We start from the raw sequence: 10,693 nt of genomic DNA, 5'->3' as shown, positions 1-10,693 counted from the left end.
ACAAATGAAATAAATGTACCTATGAATATATGGGGAGTCCACCCATACTCTGTTAGGAATAGGAAAAAATATTTTTTAATCTTAAATGAGTTTAATGTTGAGTAAATAAATAATAAGAATCATATTATTTCGAGTTAAATTGGAGATGTTCTACAAATATACTTCCATCATAAGATTGGAATGAGTTCTGTATATACATATTTTAGATAAGTACGTTCTGATAAAAATGCAAAAAGTGAATCATTACGTGTTAAAGATATGTTTCCACATCAATTGAACCTGTACATGTAGAAAGGCGTCCGCAGGGGGTGAGCTGGAGGGCTGTAAAGGAAATTTTGCCTTTTACTAAAAATTTTCATTTGGGTAAATTATGCAGCAGAGGAAAAAAATCTATTTTTACAATTATTTCTAAATAATTTAATATTTTGTGAATAGCTTTGGATTTTGAAATTTTTTACACAAATTTGAATTTTTCATCTATTTTACAAAAAATGTAATTTTAACTTAATACCTATGAATTTTTGGAATTTATTGTAAATAGCTATGAATTTTTGATTTTTTTCCCCATGAAAATGGATATTTAAAAACTAATTTTTGAAATTTTTTTACAAAAAATTTTATTTTGAAATTTCAAATTTTGAAATTTTTGTACAAAAATTTTAACTTTTCATCTTTTTTTCTAAAAAATTTCATTTTTGGTAAATAGCTATGGATTTTTGAAACGTTTTTCCCTAAAAATTTAATTTTTTGATAATACCTATGGATTTTTGATTTTTTTTTCTAAAGATTTCATATTTGAAATTTAATTTTTCAATTTTTTTTTCAAAAATTAAATTTTTATTTATATATACATATGAAATTTTTAAATTTTTTTCCAAAATATTTAATTATTGAAATTATTTTACAAAAAATTGAATTTTTGGACTTTTTTTCCAGAAAAAAAAATTCTGTTAATAACTATACTATGTATTTTTGAATTTTTTGAAATTTATGAAAGTCCTCCTTCATAATATTGGTGATAATAAATATTTTTTTAGACAGTTTATGCCGAATTAACAAATTGTAACCTATATTGTTTCTCGCAACCTTTTCTTCAAAAAGAAACACACAAAAAAAGACCCAAAAATCATATAGTCCTTAGCCAAATAATTCAATAATACCAACTGTTACTTATTCTCATGTACTCCCAGACTATTATTGTCAAATTATTTCTCTACAACTTTTTAAATGAATTTGATTTGATTTTATACTTTATTATAATATTGTTTAGTTATAGTTTATTAAAGGCTTAGCTATACGGAGCAATAATAAACTATAGTATCGAATAAAATACTATGTAGATTTTAATATGTAATTTATTTTAAAAATGGTGAAGAAATAATATGACAGTAATAGTCTGGGAGATTAATGGCAGTTTTTATAATTGACTTATTTGCCAAACTACAAGATGATTTTGGGGTTTTTTTCTGTTTCTTTTTGGAGGAAAGGTTGCGAGACACCGTTAAGGTAACGATGTGATATACGACATCAAAAAGAAATTATATTACTTTCCTATTGGAAACAAGACATAAGTACATATTGCACAACTTATTAGTTTGTTCACTTAGGTATCAAAAATAATATAGCTATGACGTATCAAGTGAGACGAGGAAATCAATAGCTGACAACCAAATCTATAGCGTATTTTTGTAATTACGAGGTAACGCCGTTTTAAATACGTTTTATTTTGGGGGTTTATTTTCTACATTAGTTGACCAGCCGCGTTATAGAAAGGATGTTGACTAAGGAATGATTAAGGATTATAGTATGCAAATTTCTATAAAAATATATATATAAATTGTCCGTGGGGCAGTTCCAAAGTTATAGACGCTGTTTACGTGTACACGTACGACAGATGATGAAAATAACTGTCACTTTATATTTTTATTGAATTTCAGAAAGATGATAATAAGAAGGCCGAATCCCATTCCATCCCACTCTCTAAAATAAGTATACATACATAACTATCTTAATTATTATATAATTACGGACACATTGTTAGCAAATATCCCCGTAGGTGTCATCAATATCAATACGGATTCAGGATAAAGGAGCATAAAAAAATTAATATATGAATATGAATGATAACATGAGATGACGAAATGGTTCTAGCTTCAGCCCTTACAGATGTTGACGACAATGAATAATCCTTTGTTTCCTTCCATCTTTAATTTACTCTCATCCGAAAAATTGAATATTTATAACGATGTGATCCTTATTGTATCTCTCCTCAAGCTTAACTTCCAAAAAGAGGAGGGGAGGGGGTCAATACCAGTGGGTAGTTAGCCAATTGGGCATGACCTTTGTTTGATTATTTATAGTTTGTTTACATACCCGAAGATAGTGGTGTCATTTTGTGTTTATTGTTGTTTATGAGTAGTTTGTACACTTATTTATTCATTACGATACTGATGTTTTCTGTATTGAATATAAAAGGTACTCTAATTTGTCTTTTCTTAAAAAGAAAAGTTGTTGGGTATCCTGAATAAGTTGGCTCATACGTCATTCTTTCTCTTTCTATCGCAAAATTGCAGATAGCAATAAGGAAATAAATTGGTGATGCCAAGTGAAGGGAAAAGTATAATTTGCTGAGGAAGAGAAGACGCGAAGTGAAGCGGAAGGATCTCGACTTTTCCGAGTTATTACTTTATTTAAATTTCATTATTGAGAATTAGATATGTTCATTTTTTAATTATTGCTTAATTACTATTATTGTAATATGACAGTACAAACTACTATGATTGTATAATCCCACCTGTAAACTTATTCCAACAATTAGGATCGATAAAATCATCACAAAATCAAATCCTAATTAATGTAATATAATATTAAGAATTATTATTAGGTAACAAATAATTAAGTTTGAATAGGATTTGATTTGATTATTTATTTCTAAATAATTCAATTATGCCTTAAATTCACTCCTAGCCGAGTTCATCGATGTCCAAGAATAAACACGCCAGTAGGAATTTGCACACTACGACTCCCATGCTAAACATACCTGAAATTAATTCTACTGACATGATCATGGTAGATATAAGAAAAAGTGGTAATGCCTTACATAATTGGATATGATTTCCTCCGGCCTCCTCTCTCAGTCAAGTTCTGACAGTTCTCCCCAGTTCAGTCCTGCATATCAGTCCTCAAAACGTATAAAGTTAGATCCTTAATGACGGCATGGGACTGCATTTATTCTTCTTTTAATTAGTTGTGGAGCTGACCAGAGACATTGCTAGCCTTCATCATTTGAGGGGGTTGGAGACTTTGCTCAAAAGTTCTTAACACCGTTAATAATTACATAAACAAATAGGTATATATATATATATATATGTTAAGCTTTCAATATCTTTATTTAAACCGAATAAAAGTGATCATTCCTTTATACGAAAATAAAAAGGAAAAAAGCAAGAAAAATAATACAAGGTACTATCATGAATAATTAATATCATCTAAACAACTTCTTACAGAGTGAGTAAAGAGATCGTCTAGTTAGTAATACACAATAAACTGCATCATAAAAACATTGATAAATAAACAAATAGATCATTCTCCAGTTGTAGATCTTGTGCATCTTATAGTCGGAGACGCTGGAAGGATACTTGGAACTCCAAATGCAGGTCGAATTCTATTCGTTCTTGATCCAAAGTCAAATTTATAGTAACGATCCTGCATCTCAATCACCTTAAACAGGCCCAAGAAATTTGGAGAAAGAGACTCTTTTATAGGTTTATTTTTAACAAAAACGAATTTGGCTTTTTTAATTGTTTGTTAATGGCTCCTTTATCAAAGTGTCTCGGAGGAACGTGTGTTATTTTCTCCATTGTTTTAAAGAAATTTTCGACGTCGAGGTCGCCAGAAGTGAAGGTGAACGCATTAAAGAAATTAAAAGCCATGGATCCTGAGCTACCTGAAAGTAATTGAAAAGGTGAATATTTAGAACCCGGGTTTATTGGTACTGAGTTCCTCAATCCCCATAAAAAAGACAGAAAAGGGGATGTAGAAAGAGGGAAGGTACAGAGAGAAGGAGGGGATGTGGAAACAGAGAAGGATAAGGCGGTTTTATTTAGGTCAAAACTGGAGAAAAAAATACCATAGGAACATGATTGGTTATTTTATACATCTACTTTCTAAATTTGATCTGTTTGATCATTTCGGATTCCAGTTGTGCTTAGCACCAAAAATAGACTAATAAATATATAAGGTATGAAAAAAAATTGAGAGGATTCAGACAATTTTAGGTGAAATGACGAAAAAATTTACTTGTAAAAACAAAAATTCCTCAATTTACTTAATGAAACATCGATATTCTTAGAATAACTTGTAAAGACGGACAGTTAAGGACCAGTCCCAAGGATCGACAATCCTCAGTACTGCTTATTGTCTTAAGGATCAGTTCCAAGAACTGATGGCCGTAAGAACAGATATGACCGGTTATAAGACTGGACTGGACTGAATAAATAAGGAACAACACAAAGTTCGCAAGAAGAGTAATACTTATAATTCGACTATTATGTTCCTAGCACATTTGGCAAATTATATTTAAATAACCGATGAAGAAGAAGGTTAATTGTATGATTTTATAAGAGGATTAAGGACAGTTTCTGAGATCAATCCATGATCATCTCTCATGGTTACGGTAAAACATTTTGCAAATTTGTTAACAAGTATTAGCATCAGACACACTAAATAATCCCCTCAGATCAGCAATATATATGGATGTAGATATTCAAATCAAATTACAGCAAAATGTTCCAGAAATGCTCAAAAATATGTTTTTAAAAGATCATTATTTATCTATATTAATAAAGCAAAGTTTTTCCTTCCGTCTTTCTGAATATATAAAGAAGTTACAGGCTGCACGGTATACAGTGCATCCTGATGTATATCATAAACATATTTTGATCTCAGAAATAAAAATGTAGTCGTAATAATCAAGGTTAATAGAAATACAAGGTTATACGATAACGCTTTCCGTACAAATGTTTGACTTCCACCACGCTTTTTAATATGACATCATAGAGAATAGATCTTACAAGAGTAGCTATATATCAAGGTTAATAGAAATACAAGGTTAGACCATCATATAATCGGGCTTGTTAGAATTTTCAATCTGATGTATTGTACCGACTGCTGGGCAAGACAGTCAGATTTTGACAAAATACGCAACCACTCATAGTCTATGACGTCACTATTGCTAGAATTTTCAATTTAATATATCGTACCGAATGCTGGGCAAGAAAAACAGACTTTGAAAAAACACGCAACCACTCATCTAATATGAAGTCAATATTAAAAGCGTGGTGGAAGTCAAACATCAGTCGTACACGCGTTATGTTATAACTTTGTATTTCTATTAACCTTACTATATATCACCCTCCTTGACTATTACTGTTAGAGTACCGTTGTTATTTTCTATGACGTCAAAACCTATATGTCTTGCCTAGCAGTCGGTACAATACATTTAATTGAAAATTCTAGAAAGCCCGATTACATAATGGTCTAACCTTGTATTTCTAGTAATCTTGGCATTAATGAAACATTGCCTGCGTGTGCATATAGCAGCCTACGTGTATACAGGGTGCACTGTATGTAGTACTTCCTGATGTAAATCATATAAATATTTTTGATATAAGAAATATTGGTATTAACTCTTCCAAGATGGCCGGGAAGATGCCAATGACGAGCCTCGCTCTGGACACCCATGCACTTTAACAACAGATAAACACGTTGAAGCTATGCAGAAAATTGTTTTTGACAAATGTCGAATCACTATCAGAGAAGTGGCTGAGGATATTGACATATCGTTTGGCTCGTGTCATAAATTTTTTTCGAACTTTTAGGGCACGAGACGAGAGTCAGCGTAGTTTGTTCCAAAACTGTTTTATTTTGACCAGAAGAATAGTTGCATTTTTTGGCCAAAAACAACACCGCAATCATGCCTCAGCCACCATATTCACCTGATTTGCCCTTATTTAACTCTTTCTTATTCGCAAAACTGAATAGACCTTTGAAGGACGGAGATTTCTAACGATTGAGGAGATAAAGACGTCATCGCTGGAAGAAAACTATATTTATAGCTTCGTACATCATCTCTTTACTTATGATAGAATTTATGACGTCAAATGAAACCACACTAATGCTCTTATTCGGATTTAACTGTAGAATAACGAAGATACTAAGAGATTAAAACTCCTTTTACGCTCTTTATAAAGTAATTATAGAAGTCATTTAACGATAACAAATAATGAGCTTATAATAATTATATTGGTAATGGCATTAAATGTTCTATAAATCGGATAAAAAATGGATTCATTTCTAATCATCCAGGTTGTATGTGGTATTAAAGCCCCTCTCTAAAAAGCTTAGGATGGGATTATGCGTGACTCCACTCTCACCAACAATTGAACTCTTACAACCTTAGTAACCTCTTAATAATATGTACACACTTAATGTGAGATATTTAGGCATCCAATAGTTTGTAATAAAATTGAATCTACATGATTTTATATTGGGGTATTTTTAAAAGATAGTTTTTGTCATAATGACTTCATATAGTTTAAAAGGTTAAAAAAGCTTTGCTTTTTGATGTGGGTATGTGTTTTAGATCGCCCTGTTTTTGGGTGATTATTTGGCTCTTCCTGCAAAAAGGCATTTTCTGTTGAGTACAGTCCATAAAATGACTTCGGAAAAGTTTAAGGTCTCTCAGGCAATTTTTGGCGTTGTAAAGTCCATTTCATTTTTTTAAATGGGATTCTGGGCCAAAATTGTTCATTATTAGGCCTCTTGCACTGTGCCAAATTGTACTTTATATACAGTATGCGTAACCCAAATCTGAACAAGCATAGAGCCTTTAAAATTGAGAGTAAGGGGTGGAGTTGCAAGTTTGAAATCATTGAAAGGTTTTATGATTTTTTGAAGAAAATTTGAAAATTCTTTGAATATTTTCTCTTATTTAAATCATGGAGTCACAAACTATCCAAAATAATTTGAGTTATGTATAATAATACACTTTCAAGAACTATGTAGAATTATTTTCTACTAAAGATTTAGTTACTTAAAAAACTGCTAGTTGACTTGATTAAATGATTTATCATTTAATATATTAAATACTTATATCCAATTTCAATGTATTAAACAATATACTTTTAGAAGGGATCACTTTTTCTCTCTATAGAGCACTTTTATGTGACGTCAGCATGGTGTATTTTTAAGGAAGTATAAACAACCAAGTTTTATAAAAATGAAAACCCCTTTTTTCATTAATATTAATAAAATAGTGAACTATTGGATGTCAAAATGGGACCAACAAATGAAATGATTTAAATCTTACTGTCTATCAATAATCTATCCCTCTAATGCCTAGCTGTATTATTTATATAACAGGGCCTAATATGTATTAAATATATGGTATTAGTAGTAAAATATATTTAATACATATTGGGTTGAGCAGGACGTATTGAAAAATAGCAGTTTTAAGATTAGAAAAGGAAAAACGGTTTGTGCTATCGTTTTCTATCTTTATTCTTTAATAAATTCTAGAGGTGTTCATATCTCTTCATGTAGAAAGAACTATCTCTTACGATTGTATTTAAAAAAAACAAGCATCTAAGTTAGTAAAGTAAGGTTTCCTGTATGTAGGAATGAACGTACGTTTGAATGAAAAAATTGTATTTTTGATGTGTGTATGTATAGTGAGTGCTCCCTGATGAATTATCATATAATTTTTTTGATCTAAGGAATTACGATGTAGTCATAACAATGATATCTCATAGGCGTCATGTAGTGTCCAGCGTCTGTAGCTAAGTAGCGCTCTAGGTACTTAAGTACTTCCTAGCTCATCTGTCATAACATCAAAAATATCTATAACTATATTAGTATAGCACAGTTGGTCGGTACTACAGCGTTGTTTAAATATAAAATCATATAACAGGCAGTTGTTGTAAACAAGGATCTGAATTTAGTTATAACTAAAGAAGGGATCCGTGTAAAGAAAAAACTAAGCATATCGATTATTCAATAAGCCGTGGGAGGGGGGGGTGTTAACAAACTGAATTTCTTTGATTAATGAATTAGTTTTGTAAAAGTAGGAAACAAGGCAGAATTGACTTAATGAGAAAAGAAACTCAATCATTTCAATGAAGGAACTGTGGATTGAGGATGGTAATTCTTTCTGTTCTTCAATCGGTATTTCAGTCGATTATTCTTTTTAATATTTTAGTTTGACTATCTACTATTTTTTTCATAAAAACTGGTCCAGATTAAATTGTGGTCAATAAATTATGTTTCAATTTTGAAATTAACATTGTAAAGTATGCATCATAAGCAAAAAAGCATCATAGCGACAATATGAACAAAATCATCAAGAGCTCCAACGTGGTTACGGTTAGCACTTTGAAATTGATTAAATAGTGAAAAAATTCAGAATGTCCATCTTCTGCCTCAATTGCAGTCTCTATACGAGGTAGGAAGGGCTTGCATACTCCTATGAAATACTCATCAGACATGGGCATCAATACCTGCTCAATAGAGGTCTTTAACTCAACAGAATTTACGCGGGGGACGGCATAGGTCTTATCCTCAATGGTGTCCTAAATCCCATAGTCAAAAAGGGCTCAGATCTGGTGAGAAAGGAGGCCATGATCTCTGAGGGAAGAATTCATGCAATTTATGAGTTTTTTGTCTATGTCAATCTGGTGATCTTTAGCGTTGCAGTTATGAACTGGCGTTTTCGGGGGACATAGCTCTTGAGGCCCATATCTTTCACGGCATTTCTGATCGTCCCTTCATTAACTTTTTGCATTTTTGTGGGCTTGTGCATCCAGGTTTGAGGATTTGCCTCAATACTGTCTCCCAAGGCAGGCACTCATGAACTCCTCCGATCACTTTAGGTATGTAGTGATCCCCACTTCTAGGCTTCCGTTCATATCTGCCATCAGCTTCAAACGCCTTCTTGATTCTGAAAACAGTGAACCTGTGCACTTCCACAATCTTGACCACCTCACAGACAGGTACTCCTGCGTAGAGCAAATCAAGCACTCCACATTTCTTCGATGACATCACGAAACTGAATTTTTTAACAAAAAATTGTATAGGGTAAAAAGAAGGAATAAGACTACTCTTTCAAACAATATATGTTTCATTGCCCAACGTTAATTTGTTTGGAATCTATTTAAGTTTTAATGCATGATACATTTTTCCTTGTGCACAATGTATATAGTATTAAATATAAATTTGGCAATGTCCACTAGTTGCCGTTGTACGGTACAATTTATACCACTGCCTAAAATAATATATAATATGATTAATTATGTTGAATAAAAAAAGTTCTTTATGGATTCATGAAAATTAAACTATCCTACTTGATGTTAAATGAAAATAATATATATATTTATTCAATACGTAGGACATAATACAAGGAGTTTAGGATGCATACCAAGCTATAATCCCAGTGAGGAAACAAAGAGCTTATAATCAATATAATATGTCCAAACATCTACTATTTTTGTGTCTTCTAGAGGCGTCAAGTATACCATAGATGAAAATAATACTATCCGCCGATATGTTAAAACAAACCGAAAATTAACGTGGTCATCCTGACAATTTGAAAAACATATTGGAGAAGAGCTGCTTAGCCGTGATGACGTTTCCGTAAATAAGCGTCAATCAGCTATGAGTTGAAACAAATAAACACGAAACCCACTCCGTATCTGATACAAGGAGGAATTACTGCAACGTCGATCCTTAAATCTACTCCGAGTCCAACAAGGATTTACACTTGTAACATATTACCGTTACCCTCATTCATTATAAGTAAATGAGGGATCTAAAAAGGAAAAATGGTTGTCGCGTGTGTTTCTCTTCTCAAAGATTTCTAAAGACTTTTCTGCAAAATTGATTTTTTATTTTCATTTTTTTAAATAATAGAAAATCGCAGAGCACACGTCTAATCTTTTTATCTGCCATAAACAAACTAGCAATGCAAACGTTGTGGACATGACTACCGGAATAATAAGAAAATCAATTTGATCATCAAATGAAAATTGAATTCGGAATTACAAAATAACAGTGTCCTGTTTATCAGACCTCGTATATATTGGGTACGATTTCTTCCTTTTATAATGCTTTAATTACACACAACACCAATCTTTTTAATTAACAACTCTATAGATGGAAGATATCATTTAATGTTGATCTATTAAAATTCAGGGGTGTACGTGGAATTATATTATGGGGAGGGCTTGGTTTTTGGAATTTTTAAGAAAAAAAATTGGAAAAATTAATTTTCTGGAAAAAAATTTCAGATAACAGATTTTTCCGAAAAATTTAAAAAATCTATAGATATTCACAGAAAATTAAATACTTAGGAAAAAAATTTCAAAAATTAAATTAAATTTCAAATATTCAATATTAAATTTTATAGTAAGCAGGAAAAAATTCCTTAATTTGGGAGGGGCTACAGCCCCTCCAGCACTTCCCACCCCTGCGGACGCCTCTGAAATTACTGATGAATTTCGGATATTTATGACTGTGAGGGTATTTGAACTTTAGTCATACTTAAAAATGAATTACCTTACAAATGGGACTCGTATTCAAAATATCTGATGAATTTTCAGTCATAAAACGATCTTCATCACAAATAGGGTAGTTTAAATTA

This window comes from Lepeophtheirus salmonis, chromosome 1 (assembly GCF_016086655.4).
Source record: "Lepeophtheirus salmonis chromosome 1, UVic_Lsal_1.4, whole genome shotgun sequence".
Lineage (NCBI taxonomy): Eukaryota > Metazoa > Arthropoda > Copepoda > Siphonostomatoida > Caligidae > Lepeophtheirus > Lepeophtheirus salmonis.
This window is presented reverse-complemented; position numbering follows the sequence as displayed.